The sequence below is a fragment of the Moschus berezovskii genome, chromosome 1, assembly GCF_049115385.1.
Source record: "Moschus berezovskii isolate FMDL1 chromosome 1, NW_MosBer_1.0, whole genome shotgun sequence".
Taxonomy (NCBI): Eukaryota; Metazoa; Chordata; class Mammalia; order Artiodactyla; family Moschidae; genus Moschus; species Moschus berezovskii.
In genome coordinates, this window is record NC_142460.1 from 94,261 (window position 1) to 111,692 (window position 17,432).

The window sequence follows — 17,432 nt, forward strand, 5'->3', positions numbered from 1 at the left end:
ATTGAGAATGCTGCTGCTGCTAAGTCACTTCAGTCGTGTCCAATTCTGTGTGACCCCATAGACGGCAGCCCACCAGGCTCCCCCGTCCCTAGGATTCTCCAGGCAAGAACACTGGAGTGGGTTGCCATTTCCTTCTCCAATGCATGAAAGTGAAAAGTGAAAGTGAAGTCTCTCAGTCGTGTCTGACCCTCAGTGACCCCATGGACTGCAGCCTTCCTGGCTCCTCTGTCCATGGGATTTTCCAGGCAGGAGTACTGGAGTGGGGTGCCATTGCCTTCTCCCCTACTGAGAATAGATTTCTGTTAAAATATGATACAATTTGCAAAAGCAAAACATTGGAAGCAACCCAAGTCCTCACTGTTGGGCACTGTGAATTACTGTCACTCATCCCCTTGGATGGGGCTCCCCTGGAGGCTCAAACAGTAAAGGATCTGTCTTCAATGCAGGGGACCTGGCTTCAATTCCTGGGTCTGGAAGATCCCAAAGAGAAGGGAAAGGCTACCCACTCCAGTATTCTTGGGTTCCCTGGTGGCTCAGACAGTAAAGAATCCACCTGCAATGTAGGGGACCTGGGTTCAATCCCTGGGTTAGGAAGGACTGAATCCCCGGAGAAGAGAATGGCAACCTACTCTACTACTCTTGCCTGAAAAAATCACATGGACAGAGGAGCCTGGCAGGTTATAGTCCTTGGGGTCACAAAAAGTCGGACACAACTGAGGGACTAACACAAACTGGTCATAGCAAAGACCCTCTTCCAACAACACAAGAGAAGACTCTACACATGGACATCACCAGATGGTCAACACCGAAATCAGACTGATTATATTCTTTGCAGCCAAAGATGGAGAAGCTCTATACAGTCAGCAAACATAAGATCGGGAGCTGACTGTGGCTCAGATCATGAAATCCTTATTGCCAAATTCAGACTTAAATTGAAGAAAGTAGGGAAAACCACTAGACCATTCAAATCAAATCCCTTATGATTATTATACAGCGGAAGTGAGAAATAGATTTAAGGGACTAGACCTGATAGAGTGTCTGATGAACTATGGGTGGAGGTTCGTGACATTGTACAGGAGACAGGGACCAAGACCATCCCCATGGAAAAGAAATGCAAAAAGCAAAATGGCTGTCTGAGGAGGCCTTACAAATAGCTGTGAAAAGAAGAGAAGCCAAAGCAAAGGAGAAAAGGAAAGATATACCCATTTGAATGCAGAGTTCCAAAGAATAGCAAGGAGAGATAAGAAAGCCTTCCTCAGTGATCAGTGCAAAGAAATAGAGGAAAACAATAGAATGGGAAAGACTAGAGATCTCTTCAAGAAAATTAGAGATACCAAGGGAAAATTTCATGCAAAGATGGGCTCGATAAAGGACAGAAATGGTATGGACCTAACAGAAGCAGAAGATATTTAGAAGTGGCAAGAATACACAGAAGAACTGTACAAAAAAGATCTTCACGACCCAGATAATCACGATGGTGTGATCACTCACCTAGAGTAGACATCCAAATGTGAAGTCAAGTGGGCCTTAGGAAGCATCACTACGAACAAAGCTAGTGGAGGTGATAGAATTCCAGTTGAGCTATTTCAAAGCCTGAAAGATGATGCTGTGAAAGTGCTGCACTCACTATTCCAGAAAATTTGAAAAACTCAGCAGTAGCCACAGGACTGGAAAAGGTCAGTCTTCATTCCAATCCCAAAGAAAGGCAATGCCAAAGAATGCTCAAACTATTGCACAATTGCACTCATCTCACACTCTAGTAAAGTCATGCTCAAAATTCTCCAAGCCAGGTTTCAGCAATATGTGAACCGTGAACTCCCGGATGTTCAAGCAGGTTTTAGAAAAGGCAGAGGAACGAGAGATCAAATTGCCAACATCCGCTGGATCATTGATAAAGCAAGAGAGTTCCAGAAAAACATCTACCTCTGCTTTATTGTCTATGCCAAAGCCTTTGACTGTGTGGATCACAATAAACTGTGGAAAATTCTGAAGGAGATGGAAAAACCAGACCACCTGACCTGCCTCTTGAGAAACCTGTATGCAGGTCAGGAAGCAATAGTTAGAACTGGACGTGGAACAACAGACTGGTTCCAAATAGGAAAAGGAGTACGTCAAGGCTGTATATTGTCACCCTGCTTATTTAACGTCTATGCAGAGTACATCATGAGGAGCGCTGGGCTGGAAGAAACAACCTGGAATCAAGATTGCTAGGAGAAATATCAATAGCCTCAGATATGCAGATGACAGAACCCTTATGGCAGAAAGTGAAGAATTTCTTGATGAAAGTGAAAGAGGAGAGTGAAAAAGTTGGCTTAAAGCTCAACATTCAGAAAACTAAGAACATGGCATCTGGTCCCATCACTTCATGGCAAATAGATGGGGAAACAGTGGCAAACTTTATTTTGGGGGGCTCCAAAATCACTGCAGATGGTGACTGCAGCCATGAAATTTAAAGACACTTACTCCTTGGAATGAAAGTTATGACCAACCTAGACAGCATATTAAAAAGCAGAGACATTACTTTCCTGGCAAAGGTCCATCTAGTCAAGGCTATGGTTTTTCCAGTAGTCATGTATGGATATGAGAGTTGGACTATAAAGAAAGCTGAGTACTGAAGAATTGATGCTTTTGAACTGTGGTGTTGGAGAAGACTCTTGAGCATCCGTTGGACAGCTAGGAGATCCAACCGGACCATCCAAAAGGAAATCAGTCCTGAATATTCATTGGAAGGACTGATGCTGAAGCTGAAACTCCAATACCTTGGCCACCTGATGCGAAGAGCTGACTCATTCGAAAAGACGACTCATTTGAAAAGACCCTGATGCTGGGAAAGATTGAAGACAGGGGGAGAAGGGGACGACAGAGGATGAGATGGTTGGATGGCATCACCGACTCAATGGATATGAGTTTGAGTAAACTCTAGGATTTGGTGATGGGACACGGAGCCTGGTGTGCTGCAGTCCATGGAGTTGCAAAGAGTTGGACACGACTGAGCAACTGAACTGAACTGAACACTTCCATATCCCTGTGGAGGAGCAGCAGGCAGTGGGGAAGGAGGAGGAAGTCAGTTCTGAGAGGTGGCCCTGGGGTGATCACAGAGATCTGTAAAGAACAAGGGGAAGGAGCTAACGAAGCCCAAAGTGTACATCACACTTTTTCCAGGACAGGTGGGGACAGGAAGGCAGCCAGCTATCATCACAATACCTGTCTATCATCATCATATTCAATATATTCTTCATATCTTTTGTTCAGTGGCTAAGTCATGTCCAACTCTTTGTGACCCCATGAACTGCAGCATGCCAGGCTTCTCTGCCCTTCACTACCTCCTTGAGTTTGCTCAAATTCACGTCCATTGAGTCGGTGAGGTCATCCAACCATCTTGTCATCTGTCGTCCCTTTTTCCTCTTGCCCTCAGTCTTCCCCAGCGTCAGGGTCTTTTCTGGTGAGTCAGCATTTTGCATCAAGTGACCAAAGTATTTCAGCTTCAGCTTCAGCATAAATCATATAATCATTTCATATAATCATAACCATTTCAATCAGCTATGTTGTTGTTAAGCTTTAAGTCATGTCCCACTCTTTATGACCCCATAGACTGTAGCCCAGCAGGTTCCTCTGTCCGTGGGATTTCCCAGGCAAGAATATTAGATTGGGTTGCCATTTCCTTCTCCAATCAATCAACTATGCCTCAATTATTTATCATCTACCCATCAAGATTTATCAACTAACAGCTCTCAGCTATATATCATACTCTGTCAAGTATTTATCAACTTGTTATTGATATTATTCTGGTGTTATTATTCTGGGACTGGTATATGTCAAGGGATAAAACAAATGAGATACTCAGATTCTGTCAATACCTGTGATGTGGAGGTTTAAGTTTTGTGAGGGTGGAAGTTAAGGAGCACTGAACTTAAAAAAAAGGAATATTAGCACAGAGTCATCAGGAAAATTAATCAAAATGAATAATGGAAACACGCTCTAAATCAGGCTGGTTAGCCATCATAAAGTAGTGTATTGGGGAATCATTCCTTCATATAGCAAAGGGCTCTCCTCCTCTGCTCCTTGTGTTAACTGTTTATATACACATAAGACTCCCATTACTACCAAAATGAGAGGCACTGTTTACTGCAGTGAAACTTCAGGACATCCTAAGAATAAAAGGTGAAATAGATTATTCAGAGTTTACTTACAGTCTCAAAATGCCAAAACCCTCCCCACCTGATCGGTTACTTCTATCCACGATCAGCGATGAGATTATCATAATTTTTAATTTTTCACTATTAATTGTAAAAGTCAGCAAAACATTCACTTTCTAGAATAACATAGCATTTGAAAGCTATCAAACAACAGTAGGTTACATGCAACCACTAAAATCATTCTGCAGAAATCAGGGTTTTCATGCTTTCAGTAACTGACTCCCCTTTGGATCCGAATTTCTGGGAGGGGACTGGGGTGAAATTCTGCTGCTGATCCGAGAAGGCGGGTCATGTCCCTTTCCCACATGCTTACCTAGGGTGACACGTGCCGTTGTGAAGCTGGAGTGAACTCAGATGAAGGTCATTAATGCCATCCTTAAGTGATTCTCAGACTTACCTCTGCTTTATGACAAGTCATTTCATTTGTGATTTAAAGATTAAACAAATGCTGCCTGATTTAGATGCTCCTTTTTGATTTGCAGAGAGAAAAGTCAATATTAATTATTAAAAATGTGGCTGAGATACAAGTCCTGTCTAGTGGAAAAGAGAAAACATCAGATGTGTGCCTGCAGCATACATGACAAAATTAGTTAACTTTTATAAAACTTTATCCTTAAACTGCATTCCTTCCTAAGGTCTAGAGCACCTGACTGCCTCTATGTGCGCACATGTGTGTTTGTGTGTGTGAAGCTGAACCAAAGTCTCCCTGCTCAGCTTCCCCAGGAACCCCTCCCCAGGACACTGTCACCCAGACATGCCCGCACACCCACTCCCATCACACAGATGACCCCACATTCTACACACAGCCCTTGGGGCCTCTGGGAAGGCACTAAGGGAAGAGGCCCAGCTCACACCCAAAGAACCTTCCAGACTGGCAGAGATTTGAGAAAAGCCTCCTACGTGAAAGCAGTGAACAATTTTAAAAAGGGAACTCGGAAGAAATTGTTCAGTGACAACTGTGTGAAGTCCGGGGTGGGGAGTGGGGGGCTGGCTTAAAACTGGAGACTTGCATGTAACCTTAGGGGAACAAGATGTTTGCACCCATGAAGTTAGAAGATGGGGGTGGTAAGTAGAAAGATGACTAGGGAACCAGAAAGCACTCTTAGAAATTAAAAGCATTTTTAAAAGTCAAGGAAATCTTCTAGATATTTCAACAAAAGGCAGAGATAAGAGGTTGAAGGAGAAAGTAGAGTAGGTCGGCAGAAGAGGTCCAGTGTCTCACAGGAATTCCAAAATAGGAGCAGAGAGAAATGGAAGGACTGAAAGGTCATCAGAGAAAGAAGACAGAGAACTGTGAGGACTCAGTGGATATGAATTTGAGTGAACTCTGGGAGACAGTGAGGGACAGGGAAGACGCATGCTGCAGTCCTCGGGGTCAGAAAGAGTCGGACACGACTTAGCAACTGAACAACAGCAACAGCCAATAAGTTAGTCTTAACTAACAATCTAAAACTAGCATTTAAATTAAGTGACTACTGTTATTAACTGCACATTGAAAATAGATTTTTTTCACTTTAGGATCCATTTTTAAGTATTTTCACTTACTGTGGAAATTGTTTTTTTCTGCAACCAGCTAGTCTCCATCTACAAGTCAATAGCATGCAGAAGGCAAAGAGATGGGTGCATGGATGGGGGCCAGGAGCACCTTAACTCAGTAAGTATTGACAGGCTGGTGCCTAGAGGAGACGGAGAGACTGGCTGCAATTCCCTGAGAGCCCTGATACACCCTAGGTTTACGGTTCAAGGACAGGTCCCTGCCTTTCATGCCAAAGGCATCTGTAAGCTCTCCTTGGAGATAATTTTGAGTGTATTACATTAAAAAATACTCATTTTTTTAAGGTGTCTGGCATTAACATATACATACTACAATATAAGATAGGCGCTTCCCAGCTGACTCAGTGGTAAAGAATCTGCCTGCCAATGCAGGAAATGCGGGTTTGATCCCTGGGTTGAAAAGATCCCCTGGAGAAGGAAATAGCAAACCACTTCACTATTCTTGCCTGGGAAATCCCATGGACAGAGGAACCCCATGGGCTACAGTCCATGGGGTCCCAAAAGAGTCAGACACAACTTAGCAGGTAAACGACAACAGCAACAATATATAAGATAGATCATCAACAAGGACCTGAGCACAGGAAATGAAGCTCAACATTTTTTACTAATCTATAAGGGAAACGAATCTCAAAGAGTGCCAACTTCTTATATGTAACTGAATCACTGTGCAGTACACCTGAAATTAACACCACATTGTAAATCAACTATACTCCAATACAAAATAAAAATTAAATTAAAAAAGGTATGGCATCTAAAATAAATCATCATTATGTATGTTAGTGGAGAAAACATTGAATCATGTAGCCTTTTGCCTTTCTCTCTCCTGTTGGTTTTGTTCCATATCAATGTTAGATGTTCAGCAAAAACTTGATATTTTATTAATTTAGATTCATATGGTCATTTTATTACTTTAAGATTGCACAGTATAAATCAGAAACACTTTTAAACCTTTCCATCATATCTGAAACTTGAAGTGCTGAAGATCATTCTTTCCTTCATTCAGTAAAGTCTTATTGAATTAAAAAAAAAAACTATCCCATTTACTTTTCTTCAAGCTGGTAAGAATTTGTGTTATAATTGAGCAGATAACACCTCCCACGTGTATGTTTTCCTGGCTTGCCACCCATGTTCCCTGAGTACGGACATGGGTGCTAAGTCACTTCAGTCGTGTCCAGCTCTGTGTGATTCCATGGACTGTAGCCCACCAGGCTCCTCTGTTCGTGGGATTCTCCAGGCAAGAATACTGGAGTGGTTTGCCCTGATCTCTTCCAGGGGATCGTCCCTACCCAGGAATCAAACTGGCATCTCTTTTGCCTAACGTGTATTGGCAGGCAGGTTCCTTACCACTGGCACCACCTGCGAAGCCCTCAGTTCCTTTTGTCCAATTGTCTTCTCCTTGACTCTGTCTCATCACAGAAAACAGAATTCAAGAGTCATTTGTCTTAGAGATGAGACATTGACACAAACCACAGTGCACAACAGTCAGCTTGAGTAGCTGATGAAAAGAAATCAGTAGGAAAGTTAAAACAATCCAGTTTATGTGAGTCAACACCTTAATTCTTCGATTTGCAAAACAAAGCAAAAGGCTTTGCAAGCACCCGCCATGATGTTTGCCTTACTTATTAAAAGGTAATTTGTTAGCAAAGATGTTTAAAATAATGTCAACTGTCTTGAATAAATATATGTTCTGTATCCAACAAACCCCAACTACTTGTAGGGCACTGTGGCATGTTTTATTGGAGAAGGAAATGGCAACCCACTCCAGTGTTCTTGCCTGGAGAATCCCAGGGATGGTGGAGCCTGGTGGGCTGCCGTCTATGGGGTCGCACAGTCAGATACGACTGAAGCGACTTAGCAGCAGCAGCAGCAGTGGCATGTTTTACAGCAGTGGTTTAAAATACTTTAACCTACAGCCCCCGTGGACCAGCATTTCCAAGACAGTCTCTTGAACAATGATCAGGGGTGGGCTTCATACCTCCCTCCTGCCCCCCACGACCCCATGCTGGCTTCCTGTTCCATTGCTGACATTGACAAGGGAAGGCTGGACAGGATAGGTCCTGCTAGCTGCCAGGGGCTCTCCCTGGCAACTCAAAGCTACAGGGAGAATGAAGAGTCCCACACATTGTAAGGGATTGCAGATGGTCAGAGGTAGGGATTGAAAGAAATTGTAGTTGCTACGGAAACCATACATTTTTCTATGCTAAACTACTCAGCATCAAATCATGGCCAAGTGCCCCAAAATGAAAATCACCAGAAAAAAACCTCATTACAAGGAAATTCAGAATATAAAAGTTCCACTTGTTTCCTTGTATTTTTAAAGATGAATTTGTCATATGAATCTCTAAGGATTCATCTCCATTTTTCTTTCCTCAGCTTGGGTAGATTCTAATTAATCAAACTCCCAAACTTGGTTTTTGATCCTTTTCAGAATAGACTAGTATGTAATTTAAAAACAACATATCTTTTTTAGTGTAAATTTAGAAATCTCCATAAAGTGATCTGTGCATTATAAGAAAAATATGAACAAAGCTAATGGAGGTGATGGAATTCCAGTTGAGCTATTTCAAATCCTAAAAGATGACGCTGTGAAAGTGCTTCACTCATTATGCCAACAAATTTGGAAAACTCAGCAGTGGCCACAGAACTGGAAAATGTCAGTTTTCATTTCAATCCCAAAGAAAGGCAATGCCAAAGAATGCTCAAACTACCACACAATTGCACTCATCTCACACGCTAGCAAAGTAATGCTCAAAATTCTCCAAGCTAGGCTTCAACAATACATGAACTGTGAACTTCCAGATGTTCAAGCTGGTTTTAGAAAAGGCAGAGGAACCAGAGATCAAATTGCCAACATCTGCTGGATCATGGAAAAAGCAAGAGAGTTCCAGAAAAACATCTACTTCTGCTTTATTGACTACTCCAAAGCCTTTGACCGTGTGGATCACAACAAACTGGAAAATTCTTCAAGAGATGGGAATACCAGACCACCACACCTGCCTCTTGAGAAATCTGTATGCAGGTCAAGAAGCAACAGTTAGAACTAGACATGGAACAATGGACTGGTTCCAAATTGGGAAAGGAGTACATCAAAGCGATATATTGTCACCTTGCTTATTTAACTTATGCAGAGTACATCATACGAAATGCCGGGCTAGATGAAGCCCAAGCTGGAATCAAGACTGCTGGGAGATATGTCAATAACTGCAGATATGCAAATGATACCACCCTTATGGCAGTAAGTGAAGAGGAACTAAAGAGCCTCTTGATGAAAGTGAAAAAGCTGTCTTAAAACTCAACATTCAAAAAACAAAGATCACAGCATCCAATCCCATCACTTCAGGGCAAATAGATGGGGAAACAATGGAAACAGTGACAGACTATTTTGGAGGGCTCCAAAATCACTGCAGATGATGACTGCAGCCATGAAATTAAAAGACACTTGCTCCTTAGAAGAAAAGCTATGACCAACCTAGACAGTATACTAAAAAGCAGAGATATTACTTTGCTGGCAAAGGTCCGTCTACTCAAGGCTAGGTTTTTTCAGTAATCATGTATGGATATGAGAGTTGGACCATAAAGAAAGTTGAGTGCCAAAGAACTGATGCTTTTAAACTGTGGTGTTGGAGAAGACTCTTGAGAGTCCCTTGGACTGCAAGGACATCCAACCAATCAATCCTAAAGGAAATCAGTCCTGAATATTCATTGGATGGACTGATGCTGAAGCTGAAGCCACAATCCTTTAGCCACCTGATGCAGAGAACTGACTCACTAGAAAAGACCCTGATGCTGGGAAAGATTGAAGACAGGAGGAGAAGGGGACGACAGAGGATAAGATGGTTGGATGGCATCACTGACTTGATGGACATGAGTTTGAGCAAGCTCCAGGAGTTGGTGATGAATGGGGAAACCTGGCATGCTGCAATCCATGGGGTCGCAAAGAGTAGGACACGACTGAATGCCTGAACTGAACTAGGCTTCCCAGGTGGCTCAGCAGTGAAGAACTCATCTGCCAATTCAGGAGACGAGGGTTCGATCCCTGAGTTGAGCAGATCCCCTGGAGAAGGGAATGGCAACCCATCCAGTATTCTTGCCTGGGAAATCCCATGGACAGAGGAGCCTGACAGGTGACTGTCCATGGGGTAGGAAAGAGTCAGATGTGACTTACGATTAAACAGCAACAAAGCACTCTAACCACACATTCTAACCTGGCTCCATACTGATATTGATAAATATATGCTTTTAAGTTAAACATAGGCTCACCAAAAATGAGCCATAAACTTATTAGTAGAGTATGGTTTAATAAGTGAAAGTGATAGTCACTCAGTCGTGTCCGACTCTTTGAGACTCCATGGACTATACAGTCCATGGAATCCTCCAGGCCAGAATACTGGAGTGGGTAGCCTTTCCCTTCATGAGGGAATCTTCCCAACCCAGGGATCAAACAAACATCTCCCGTATCGCATGTGGAATCTTTACCAACTGAGCTACAAGGAAAGCCCAAGAATATGGGAGTTGGTAGCCTATCCCTTCTCCAGCTATATCTTCCGGAACCAGGAATCAAACCAGGGTCTCCTGCATTGCAGGTGAATTCTTTACCAATTGAGCTATGAGGGAAGCCCATGGTTTAATAAAAGATTCTTTAAAAAGACAATTCATAATTCATATTTTTCCTGAAAAGCTACATGAAATGAAAGTAAATACTGATCAGCCCACACAGAAAGGAGAGTTGAGCATAGAGAGAAATAATTAAAATAAAATCACAATGAAAACATTTTAAATGTAAACTATAATAATGATCAGCAAATATAAATATTTCAGAAGACATTTCTACCTACACTCTAAAGTACTTTTAAACACTCATTTGCAAAAACTTGCTAAATGAATATGAAAAATAAAAATGTATTCTAAAATGCTAACTGAAAATCTTGAACATGACTTGCATATATGAAAGTGTGTGTGACAACAGAAGAAAATGTTTTCTTACCACAGCTGTCATTTCTTGCAAGAAAAGCTTCCTGTGAGCAAGGCCTCAAATTTTTAAAGCAGAACTATGCCAGCAACAGATTTTATTATGGGTCATGAGAGCCTAGCCATATATTGCTGATCTTGTAATGTGCTCCATATGCTTGTCTCCATTTGTTGTTGCTATTCATTCACCCAGTGTGTCCAACTCTTTGTGACCCCATAGACTGCAGCACGCCAGGCCTACCTGTCCCTCATCATCTCCTGGAGATTGCCCAAGTTCATGTTCATTGCATCGGTGATGCCATCCAGCCATCTCATCCTCTGACGCCCTCTTCTCCTTTTACCCTTGATCTTTCCCAGCATCAAAGACTTTTTCAGTGAGCTGTCTGTTCGCATCAGATGACCAAAATACTGGAGCTTCAGTTTCAGCATCAGTCCTTCCAGTGAATATTCAGGGTTAATCTCCCTTGAGATTGACTGATTTGATGTCCTGGTAGTCCAAGGGACTTCCCATTTAGAAGTGGACATATCAGGACACTCCAGGACACTCTAATTCAATAGAGATATTTGGGGCCCAAGCAGTTTACAAGGGCCTCAAGCTGCCCCAATCCATACAAAATCAAGAAGGAAGGTTCCTAAGAGCTAGTGATTTATTTATCTAATTTTTCTTTCTTTTTTTTTTTTTGGCCACTTGAGTGTGGCATGTGGGATCTTAGTTCCCCAAGGAGAAACGGAACCTGTGTCCCCTGCGGTGGAAGCTCAGAGTCTTAACCATTGGACCACCAGGGAGGTCCCAAGAGTTAATGCTTTAGAAAAGTACTAAATTCTTTTCTTGCCCTTGAACCCAGAGAGCCCAATATGACCCTGATCCCTTACTTAATCTGAGACTGCACCCATCATACGTTTAACCTCTGGATTGAATCTGACTTTTGGAAAATATAATATTTGGCAAGAATATTTACTTTGTTATCAGAAAAAACAGCCATGGACTTACTGTCTTCTGGAACCTGTGATTTCACAAGATCAAAAGTTTACATTTGGGAAGAACATACCTGGACGAGCAGGACACGCCAGAACTTCCTCCTGAGGGTGTGTTCTGAGTGCCTGCTGGATTGGTGCCTCCTGTTCTCCTGGGCCCCTGCCTTAAAGGTATGTCCTTGTAGGTTGTAAAGAGATCTCCTTCATCTGGGTCATGTGATAAAAGTAACATTATTTTTTGCAAGGCATTCTAAAAGTGGAAGGGAGATGATTAACTTAAGCAATATTTTCAGCCGTTGTCTAGGGGAGAGCTCTATTTACATCCACTTGGAAGAAAATTACAAAGCACACATACAAAGTAATGTGATTCAAGTTACGGATCCTGAAAGCTTTATTCCCCGTCTAGTCAAGATGGGACACAAGGAACTGGATTGTCACTACTAGTACACGCCCTTTCAGAGAACAAGAGACTAGGAAAAGTGTGTAGCCTAGGGGCACACCAACCCTCAGTGTGGGCCAGCTCAGTTTAAGACATGACTCGGAAATACATCCAGATGTAACCACAATGCTTAGGGATGAGGGGTACATTAAAAAGCTAAATTCCCCCGTAAAACTGAAAAATAGATCATCAATGAAATTAGGTTCAGGGACTTTCCTGGTGGCCCAGTCGTTAAGACTCTGCACTTCCTCTGCAGGGTCCATGGGTTCAATCCTGAATGCTGCACACCTCGGTTTGAAGAAGTTAAGTTCAAAGTTTATATGGAGTACATGTTTGGATGAAAACGAAACCACAGGGGACTTCCCTAGCAGTCCAGTAGTTAAGACTCGATGCTTCCAACTCAGGGGGCCTGGATTCGATCCCTGGTTGGGGGACAAGGATCCCACGTGCCACGGGGTGTGGCCAGAAAAAAAAAGAGAGCGATATTACAGAAAGCAAAACCACAGAAATGCACAATAATGAACTGCTTCTGTTCAAGAAATGAAAATCAGATTGTACAAAAATGAGCACAAGCTTGATGCCCATGAACAAACAGAGCAACAGGTAGATTTCTGCTTGGCTTTATCATTATCCTTTTTATTAAGAATCATGTAAGGACTCTATTTCTTATTTTATCTTACTTACAACATTGTGTTAAGGGATCTGTTTTTGAGCAACATTCTTTGTACAAGACCTTTCCAAGACCAGCTGGGCTCTCCCGACAGTTACTCCTTATCACCTGAGCTAGACCCAAGCCCCTGGGGAGGGTCAACATGTTCAGTTTTACTTCTTCAGGTCACAGAAAAGTGATCCAAACTCATCATTGTTTTCACCCCTGAGGAAAGTGAGGATTTAAAAAAGGCTATCATCTCAGGAATGTCCTGCAAATTTCATCACCAAAGACAGAATAACAGTCAATCAATTCTACAAACTATCTATGTATTTTGTCGTTGTTTAGTTGCTAAGTCGTGTCCGACTCTCTGTGACCCCTTGGACTGTAGCCAGCCAAGTTTCTCCATCTATGGGATTTCCCAGGCAAGAACAGTGGAGTGGGCTGCCATTTCGTTCTCCAGGGGATCTTCCCAACCCAGGGATGGAACCTGTGCCTCCCGCATCTGCTGAACTAGCAGGCGGATCCTTTACTGCTGAGTACTCAAGTCAGGTTTAACTGAAGTAAAATGATTCAGAGTTGCTAATTCACTAGATATAGCCCTTGTCAGGAAGACCCTTAACTAGAATATGCAAAATAATACTTTTGGATTTACAGTCAAAAGTATTTGGAACCCTTGAAAAGAATATAGGTAAAACATTCTCTGACATAAGTCGTACCAATGTTTTCTTAAGTCAGTCTCCCAAAACAATAGAAATAAAATAAAAATAAACAAATGGGACCCATTCAAACTTACAAGCTTTTGTACAGCAAAGGAAACCATAAGCAACATGAAAAGACAACCCACGGACTGGGAGAAAATATTTGCAAACTAAGTGACCAAAAAGGGCTTAATTTCCAAAATACACAAACAGCTCATACAACTCAACACCAAAAAAATAACCTAATCAAAAATGGGCAGAAGATCTAAACAGACATTTCTCCAAAGGAGACACACAGATGGCCAACAGGCACATGAAAAGATGCTCAACATGCCTAATTATTAGAAAAATGTAAATCAAAACTACATGGAAATATCACCTCACATCAGTCGGAATGGCCATCACGAAGAAGTCTACAAACAATAAATCCTGGAGAGAGTGTGTAGAAAAGGGAACCCTCCTACACTGTTGGTGAGAATGTAAGTTGGTGCAACCATTATGGTGAATAGTATGGAGGTTCCTTATAAAACCAGAAATAGAGTTACCATATGATCCTGCATTCCCACTCCTGGGCATATCCAGATGAAACTCTAATCCAAAAAGATACATACTTCCCTATTTTTGCAGCAATACTATTCACAATAGCCCAGACATGGAAGCAACCTAAATGTCTATCGACAGATGAATGGATAAAGAAGATGTGGTGTATATAGTATATATACCATGAAGCATTAGTGAAGTGAGTGAAGTCGCTCAGTCGTGTTTGACTCTTTGCAACCCCATGGACTGTAGCCCACCAGGCTCCTCCCTCCATGGGATTCTCCAAGCAAGAGTACTGGAGTGGGTTGCCATTTCCTTCTCCAGGGGATCTTCCCAACCCAGGGATCGAACCCGGGTCTCCTGCATTCCAGGCAGACGCTTTAACCTCTGAGCCACCAGGGAAGCCCATGAAGCATTACTCAGCCATAGAAAAGAACCAAACAATGCCATTTGTAGCAACGTGGATGGACCTCGAGATTATCCATGCTGGGGCTTCCCTGGTGGCTCAGAGGTTAAAGCGTCTGCCTGGAATGCAGGAGACCCGGGTTCGATCCCTGGGTTGGGAAGATCCTCTGGAGAAGGAAATGGCAACCCACTCCAGTACTCTTGCTTGGAGAATCCCATGGAGGGAGGAGTCTGGTTGGCTACAGTCCATGGGGTTGCAAAGAGTCGGACACGACTGAGCGACTTCACTCACTCACTCAAGTGAAATTAAGTCAGGAAGAGAAATACAAGTTATCAGATCATATCATTCATATGTGGATGAATGAAACTATGACACAAATAAACCTATCTATGAAACAGAACTGTGGAGAACAGACTGGTGGTTGCCAAGGGGAAGGAGGTTGGGCAAAGGTTGGAGGGGGAGGTTGAGGTTAGCAGATGAAAGCTTTATAAACACAAGGGACAAACACAAGATCCTGCTGTACAGCACAGAGAACTATATGCAGTGTCCTGTGATAAATCATAATAGAAAAGAATATATATTAAAAAAGAACGTGTATATTTTTATAACTGAATCACTTTGCTCTACAGCAGTAATCAACACATTGTAAATCAACTATACTTTAATTTAAAAAAAATTGGAACCCTTCAAGGTTCCAGGGTAAATCGAAGAGGAGAAAACATCAAGAGAAAAGTCTGAAGAGCTAGAGCAGGTTATGGAGTTAGTTTGTGGGTTTAAGAAGTGAAAGGTTATTGGACAAAAACCTGTAATTGGCTCTTCTTGATCTTTACCACAAACAGAACAAGGGGGCCTACCCTCAATTATCTGACACAAGGATTTTTTTGCACAGAAACAACTGCATTATGAAATCTCTTCCACTCGCCTCATTAGCAATAAAATAAATCACGTCTGGGGGAGTTTAGTTGTGTTTCTATTCTTGGTTTGAAATGATGGTGCTGAGCAGCAGCTCAGGGCTATTAAAATCTGGGTTGTTGCAAGCTGAGGAAAAGGCTCTCTGCTGGGTGTGAGTCACCAGAGCCAGGGAAGTTCTCACAGTGATTCACACGGCAAGCCAGAGGTGACGGTAAGCTCTGGAGCGTCCCAAGTCTGACTGCGGCTAGTGATTAAGCAGTTAAAACATTTAGGCTGTGACTCCACTTGAAGGCAGGTGTGGGGTAGGGGTGGGGGCTAATTACAGCCTGAGTGGGAAAGCTGAGCCCTGTCTGATAAACTGTCAGATGGGAGCCAGTAAAGTCATTTAACATTTTTGTTGTTGCCTTTGCAGTTAAAAAGGGAAAAACATAGTATGGAGGTTCCTCAAAAAACCAAAAATAATGTTGCCATATGATTCGGCAATCCCATTCTTGACAATGCTAGAATTTGAAAAGATATATCAGCCCAACATTCATAGCAGCACTATTCATAATAGCCAAGACACAAAAGTAAGCACGGAACCATTGACAGACGAATGGATTAAGATGTGGTACATATATACAGAGGGATATAAGCCTTAGAAAAGTGAAATAATGCCATCTGCAGAAATGTGGGTGGACCTGGAGATTATCATACTAAGCAAAGTCAGTCAGAAAGAGAAGGACAGGTATCATATGGTATTGCTTTTATGTGGAATCTAAGATACGACACAAATAAACCTATCTGTTCCAAATAGGAAAAGGAGTACGTCAAGGTTGTATATTGTCACCCTGTTTATTTAACTTATATGCAGAGTGCATCTTGAGGAAAGCTGGGCTGGAAGAAGCACAAGCTGGAATCAAGATTGCTGGGAGAAATATCAATAACCTCAGATATGCAGATGATACCACCGTTATGGCAGAAAATGAAGAGGAACTAAAAAGTCTCTTGATGAAAGTGAAAGAGGAGAGTGAAAAGGTTAGCTTGAAGCTCAACATTCAGAAAACAAAGATCATGGCATCTGGTCCCATCACTTCATGGGAAATACATGGGGAAACAGTGTCAGACTTTATTTTTCTGGGCTCCAAAATCACTGCGGATGCTGACTGCAGCCATGAAATTAAAGGACACTTACTCCTTGGAAGGAAAGTTATGGCCAACTAAGATAGTATATTAAAAAGCAGAGACATTATTTTGCCAACAAAGGTCCATCTAGTCAAGGTTATGGTTTTTCCCGTGGTCATGTATGGATGTGAGAGTTGGACTGTGAAGAAAGCTGAGTGCCAAAGAATTGATGCTTTTGAACTGTGGTGTTGGAGAAGACTCTTGAGAATCCCTTGTACTGCAAGGAGATCCAACCAGTCCATTCTAAAGGAGATCGATCCTGGGTGTTCATTGGAAGGACTGATGCTAAAGCTGAAACTCCAATACTTTGGCCACCTCATGTGAAGAGTTGACTCACTGGAAAAGACTCTGATGCTGGTAATGATTGGGGGTGGGAGGAGAAGGGGACGACAGAGAATGAGATGGCTGGATGGCATCACCGACTCGATGGACATGAGTTGGAGTGAACTCCGGGAGTTGGTGATGGACAGGGAGGCCTGGCGTGCTGCGCTTCATGGGGTCGCAGGAGTCGGACATGACTGAGTGACTGAACTGAACTGAACTGATGACACAGAGATAGACTATTAAATTAGTTAGTTATTAAGCAAAGTTGAAGAACTAATTAATCATCTCATCAATAAGATTGAGTCATTGGAGACTAAGATTTCCAAGTCTCTCAAAGACTCAGAAGCTTCAAGTAATAATTCCAACCAGATACAATAAATTTCTGTTTTGGGGGGTTAGTGCTTCAAAGCTTTGGTGCTCAAGGAAGTATATTGTCTCCCTTGATGCTTAGGAAAAACACTTGCCTATTAATCTCTCCTGTGGGTCAGGCTTACTGCATGGGGCTGGGGGTGGCTCAGAGAAAATGATGAAATGATGAGAAAAAGCAGTTTCCGACTGAGCAACTAAGCACACACACCCTTTTGGAGCTTACCGAATGGCAGGG

The 17,432-nt window shown here is 42.4% G+C and overlaps 2 non-coding genes across 2 annotated transcripts; one reads left to right on the plus strand and one right to left on the minus strand.

The window, feature by feature from the left end:
• Positions 1–14,352: 14,352 nt before the first annotated feature.
• TRNAS-GGA (transfer RNA serine (anticodon GGA)) lies at positions 14,353–14,424 on the minus strand. Its single transcript has one exon. It is a non-coding gene; the product is annotated as a tRNA-Ser (tRNA).
• A 92-nt stretch (positions 14,425–14,516) lies between these two features.
• On the plus strand, positions 14,517–14,588 carry TRNAS-GGA (transfer RNA serine (anticodon GGA)). Its single transcript has one exon. It is a non-coding gene; the product is annotated as a tRNA-Ser (tRNA).
• Positions 14,589–17,432: the final 2,844 nt, after the last annotated feature.